The sequence below is a fragment of the Branchiostoma floridae genome, chromosome 8 (assembly GCF_000003815.2).
Source record: "Branchiostoma floridae strain S238N-H82 chromosome 8, Bfl_VNyyK, whole genome shotgun sequence".
NCBI lineage: Eukaryota > Metazoa > Chordata > Leptocardii > Amphioxiformes > Branchiostomatidae > Branchiostoma > Branchiostoma floridae.
In genome coordinates this window covers 7,419,391-7,426,185 of record NC_049986.1, presented here as the reverse complement: position 1 = coordinate 7,426,185, position 6,795 = coordinate 7,419,391, and positions in this window count along the sequence as shown.

The window sequence follows — 6,795 nt, the reverse complement described above, 5'->3', positions numbered from 1 at the left end:
TTTTCAAAGTGATTTGAACGCATTTTATTCTTTGTTTATAGATGTTTTAAGTGAGCACTACCCCTTGTAACTTATCGCACAATCCTATAGGCTGCGATATCGATGTTTTACAAATAAAGCATTCTCATTGTCATTGTCATAAGTCTAATGTCGACAATACAAGACAAACAACAAAAAGGAAAGATGGTTTTGGTTTTTACTTATGGAGGAAATACTGCGAAGAAAATCACAGAAGCGAGTGTCTTGCATAAGCAAACAAATAAAGATTCCAATGATTAAATTGATTGATCGACAGTTTCTTTGTTTTGTTACCAATTTGTTGTATTTATGTTCGATAGGTTTAGTTTATCGACAAATTTGTGATTTTTAATTGTTTTTACTTACTACATGTGTAGTAATTTCTCCAGTACGTATGTTTATGTGTTTTACTACATCATAGTACATGACTCATCAGTGGGGACAAGGCAAATAAAGTTCAAACAAACCAATATGATATGATATGATATGATATGATATGATATGATATGATATGATATGATATGATATGATATGATATGATATGATATGATATGATATCAACTTGATAAGGATCAGAGGACTGATTGAAAGCTTGTTGGTATTACGCGCTTTATTTTGTGTACGAATATAAAGTATAAAATTGCAACATAAAACAATTCTCTTTGATATCCTTAACATAAGGTTGTTTTCTTGCATTCATATGACTGCATTACCACTTTTACGCTGTGATTGCCCCAAGACAAACGTTGGCAGCGATGTATGACTGAGACCGAAACAATGGGAACAGATGTCAGACGCACTGATGTGAAGAAAGAGTCTACCTTTGCCATAAATACCCTATTCAAGTGTACATGCCTGTGCCAGCTGGCACCGAATGACGTTCTTTGAGTGACCATTTGAGTTACAGAGGTATTGAATATCTTTGCTGACCAATATGTTTGGTTTAAAAAGGGCATTGTTCTCTCCAGCATCGTCAAATGTTACGTAATTGGCACACCCAGAAGAATGAGTTTGGCACCTGCTCTGATGTTACCTGAACGCCTCTCTGGCGGAACATATAAGAAGTACAAGGTGACCTGTCAGTACGTGTTCTGAGTCTGACTTTTTGATTTGCTTTAATCAATCACTTTGATTACATCATTGAGGATATCATACCCTCCACCAAAACCCATGGGATATCAACAATACATTTGTACACAAAATTAGCTAATTGTAAATGCGGATAACATTGCAGAGATAGTTCTGCAAAATTAACCATTTATTTTGTCAATTGTAAAACTGTAACCCAGTAGTGTTCACAAAATTTATTGCATATCATAAGACGTGCATTATCACCTAGCAACGTTACTGCTTCTGTGTGCCCGATAGCACGGTCCTTCCAACGTAGCCTTGGATTTTGTTTGTCTACTTTAACCCGAAAAATTCCACTCAGTGAACGCACTCGCTGGGGGTAGCCGAACCGAAAAGGGAGAGGGTCGCCACCCCTACCAAATGAACCGTGCCCGGGACAACAAAGCCCTTAGTTCCCGTTGCTAGCGTACACAACAGGATGGTATTCCCGCGGGCCCTCACATGAGTATCCATTGTCTGTCCATTAGAGTTGTGTCACAACCTGTTCAAACTGTCCCGGTTTACGGAGCGCCCGTAGCGACACAGCAAGAGGAGACGTCCAATCTTTTGTCAGGTGGGAGTTCTCTCTTACACACTGTAGTAACGTGATATACCGTTAGCGATAGGGACCTGTGACAGTGTAATACGTCAATAGACACAACGGTAACCAGGTGAGGTTTGATCACAGGTAAAGAGTGGTTGGACTGTCCGCTACAGTTGGGGACTGCGACGCCGCAAAACATCAAGAAAGGTGAGAAAATTTGGATGGAGTGACAATAAGTCACCTAAGTTAGGATGTCTGTGTGTGGCGTTAAGTCTTTCGTCGCTAGCTATGATTTTGCCTGAAATTCTTTTAGAGAAAAACATATTGTCATCATACGTGATTTTTTTGCCGGGTGTCATCGTCTTGTACGCAAGTGCTGTCGAGTTGACGAATCATGTCGTAAGATATTTGTCACCCCAAGGAGGTTAAAATCCTTGGTCACCCGTAGTGAGGAAAGAACTTGCCGTCTTGGTTTCTGAAACCCAAACCTTGAGCCATTGTGATTTCACCCGTCACCTTGAAAACGATGTTTATAAACAGACCAGTTCTTCGAAATTTGATTACGCAAGGTCCCTTGGAGAGAGGTAGCCAGATAATTAACAACAAAACTGTCACTTTTTATGAACTGTTTATACCGTGTTTTGCTTACAAAGTCAATATGAACCGAGTGTTTTGTATGCACTCTGAGAAAAAGATGAACCTTAAATACACTTGTTTCCTGACAGAAACGAAAACAAACATTTCTTAAGTCGGAAGACATTTGAACCTGTTATCCAAATTTACAGCAAAGCGGTGGAACATAATTAAACTTTCCCCCGCTGTGTTGCCGATAGCTGTGTGATCTTCTTGAAGTTCTTCGGTCTTAAAGCAAGGGCTTGCTTTAGGGCATAGTTAAGGGGAATCTAAGGTCTCATTTGTACTATACTATGTCGGTGAGGCCCTATTCATGTGCACCACTCGTGAAGAACAGGTACCTTTAGAATCGGCTTGAATGTCGGTGCTCTCAAGAGGTTTTTTTTTGTTCTACACACGGCAACAACATATCACTTACGGTACCTGTGATATAACCTAACTCTATGATATACTGCAGGTATAACCGCAAGATGATTAAGTAATTTTAGATATACTAGCTTGATCACGAAAAGCAGATAGCGTGGGTATACGCCCGGATCCTCAGTACTAGTTTTCTTTAGAGGATTTCCGCGTATTGTGTAGCGGTAAGTGTTTGCGTGCTTTAGTCCCTTTGGTAGGGGTGGACATGTTTGTCTAGGTGCAGGGTTTTTTTGAGAGCGCCCTTCAACCGAATCAACCTTTGCTCATGCAAGAAGAATGGCAAGAAAAGTGACCCCCTTGCCAGTGTATATTCAAATTCTTTGCTTGTATATATACTAACGTTAACGTTACGTCAACTGTCCGAATAGTAGGACAACCTGAGAGCTAACATCGTTAATCATTGCTTTCTTTAAACCCATAAGTCTCCGTAAGGAACAACATTTTGTCACAGGGGACAAAGGTAGCTCGGCACTTGGCCTTTCACGTAGAGAATGATGTATGTGTCCGTATTAAATATTTTAGTAGTTTCGCTCGTTATCATTTAAAAAATCGCGCGACCTAAAAATAGGTCTGTGCCGTGGAAAAAATTTAGTCTTACGATGAAGATTATCTCAAAGAGACAATTGTTTGTTTAAAAACAATGTTTTCGGTGTTACTATATCTTCTCGAGGAGTATTTTCAAGACGTGTTTGTTGTTGACAAATGAAACAAATAGTTAGTACCTCGACAACGTTTTCAGTGTTGGCAAAACAACCTTTTAGTAATGTTGACTCTAGCTCGTGTTTTGGAATTGTTCGTAATCTTGTACAGTTTTCAACAGCGCAAAGAATACACTTTTCATTTGACTTTATGTAGTCCAGGCGAGTAACTAACAGTTGTGAGTGCAAATTGGTTTACTGATTACAATGGTTTGTGAACAGATAGGGATCGTTTGTTGGCATTCCAATCAGCAGACGTGAGGATAGCGTGTCAGCAGGTGAAGTAGACACAGTAAACATTGCCTTACCACGCGATCGATTCAGCAAACTTTAGTAGTACCAAAATTTCTTACTCAAAGAAGAAACCCTTCACGTAGCTCGGTGGGGTTCGCTTTACTGTGGATCTACACGATTAGAGCGAAGGTATTTTTAATTCTAGGGTAGCTTTGATTATTTAGCGGTACTGGTTTAATTAGTTAAACGTCGCGGTGGTCGTTTAATTTGGAAAGGATATAGGTTTAATTCCAAATCAAACTCTGTGCGTTTTTCCGCAAACACCTGACAACTAGAATGTTGTGGGAAAACTGGACGCTTTTGAACGATGGTTTCTCAATGTTATATTGCAACTGTACGTGACCTATAACCTTATATATGATTACTTGATGTTAATTAGGTAGGACCATATTTGGAGTATAGCATGACAAAATGTCTGTTATAATTTTCTGGGAGGGGGTATGGTTCTTACATATTTGTACAGGTAAGGGTCAACTATCAACCAAGCAGGACCTGCTCCGGACAAACTGACCCATCAGCAATGTTTGACCAACGAACGCTGTTCAGTTGACAGAGGTTGTTACAGCGTCACTGGTACCTGTCCCGTCAAGACAGGTGTTTACAAAACCGTTCCGTAGTGATGACTTTGTGTTCTCCAAGCAGATGTCTGGAGTGGGAAGCCAAGGTTCTTTAATGCAGTTTGGCGTGTGTTTCTTGGAATATCATTACAATATTCAACATTTCATTTCAAGTTTTTGGTCTTTTATTATTCTTTTTCCTCTGACTTTTTCCTCCTACCGCATGTAGGGCGAGTATTCTACCAACACCAAAGCTTGATCATCGTGGGGTAGGCAAACTTCTTAATATTCGACATAACCGTGAAAAATAAAACATACAACCAGATTAAAGCCATTCAATCTAGTATTGGAAATGGACTTTACGTTATACACATAACTGAATAATTGCTCCCAGACTAGAAACTGACGGTCTATCGGGATTACAATTATTATCAAATGAATAAATGATATACTTATTATCGAAGGGACAAGCAGATGTTGCGGCAAGGGTTAAATAAAAGACACGTAATGTCTGAGCTAGAAGATTCTCATAAATGTTAAAACAATATCAGTGAAACCTAAAAAAATCGGTCTGTGAAATGCTTGCATCCCTAGGAACCAATCGTCTTTTGCACAATGTACTCATTTCCGAGTGAAAAATTGGGGAGCAAATAATAACCCGTTATTATCTTCTTAAAGCTTAACAAATGTCACAGAAATAACAGATTATCTTGTAACAAATGACTGAACAGAACTACTAATCCGGTTTGACAACATTTTTTTCTCCAAAGTTTTCAACCGTAAAATGACTGGTACCATAACGTGAGGGGGGTGCACCTGGATTGACATTTGTTGATTTGTCTTAAGTGCCTGTCTCACTGAGTGGAGGTACTCTAGAGGCACTGTTGATTTCATGTGAGTGCATGCGCAAGAGAAAATCTGTTAGAATAGAGCAAAGGTGTGAACAAACGCCAATGTACCTCTGTAGTGCCTCCAGAGTGCCTCCGCTCAGTGAGATAGGCCTTTAACCGAGTACTAGTATGCAGCTTATGTGCAACGTACATGAACTTGTAGCACTCAATACGAAACGTCTCTGTTGAAGCTGGGAAATATTAAGCACGCTAAAGAACTTACTACAGTACACTGACAAGAGCATAGTTAGGTCAGATGTGTGTGTCCAGGCTAATATGACATTCCTACATAAGTTAGTTGCGTAAGTTGCTAGCAATCCCTTTCCATAAACAGGTATTGATGTAGAAAAATCAAGGAACCAACAAGCACCATACATTTCTACGTATATGTGTATCCTTTGGAATCATTGTATGATTTCGTTTTAGCTCCGGCTGTTATGGACGTGTTTTAGGCGTTTGCAAAGACAGCAAGACATAAAGAAAACATCACAAGATGGAAAGTCCAACAAAACGCCCCCCAAATCACGTAAAAAACAGCCGAAGCCGAACCTCTGCTTGGAGAATATATGTTTACACCTGTTTCTTTGTTTTGACAACGGCAGAAGAAGTGACATGACAAATATCATCCCCATTCGTGCCGCCTGATTTAAACCAGCCTAGCACCAGCTGGATCATCAACAAAGCGCTGGGTTATCAACAAAGATCCCCTTTCTTATGTCTGTCCTTACGCATAACTTAAAGATTTAACAGGTCCCATTTATGCAGTAGGGGTTAACGACCCCAAGGATATTTATAGCTCCGTATTCTGCAGGTGCACCACATGAAACACAATACCAGTCTTTGTGCACCTGTGCTGAACACACCGTCAAAAGCCTTCGGCCAAATTTCTTCATCGCCAGAAGGTCGTCGTATCTCAAAATCCTTTGATAGCTGAGCTTATTTGTCGCCTGAAATGTACCTAGATACATTGGGCCTCGGTGATCTTAGCCTGGATGCCAGACTGTTTAAAGAGCCTACACAGGTCAACTTGTCGGATCTAGGACCAACACGCAACCAAGCAAATTCTATAAGTCCCCATTTCAGTTACATCCTGATAAGCACGATAAAGATTATACAGAAGTTTATTTGCAAGTTCGTGCCCGAGGGCTAATTGCAAGCACATGGTATAAACATAGTAGATATACAAGTGACAATGGACAGTTATGAACAATATTCTACTGTAATACTAGAGTTGGCTATTTCTAAACAGTATTGAGATGGGGGTCTGGCATCCAGGATCTAGCTGCCTGCGCAAATCGGACGATCGCTAAAAGCCTCCCAGTCAGGTCGAGAGGACATCGGGCGACGTCCAAAATTAGGAGCTCGAACACTCGGAGATCTATTCTTTAGCCACATGACGCTAGCCTGGTATTCAGCTGTATTATATCTTCCGGGTCTCTTCTGTCCTCTCGGCAAGATATTTGCTGAGAGGACAGAAGAGACTCGGGAGTACCGGAATTATAATACAGTAGCCTGCAGCTGCCACGGTTTGTGAGAGGCCTCACGCACCAAACGACCACCTGTGCACACTAGCAACCCTAGAGTCGTAGCTCCTTCGTAGTAAAACCAGCTTTATATATACACACAGGCGT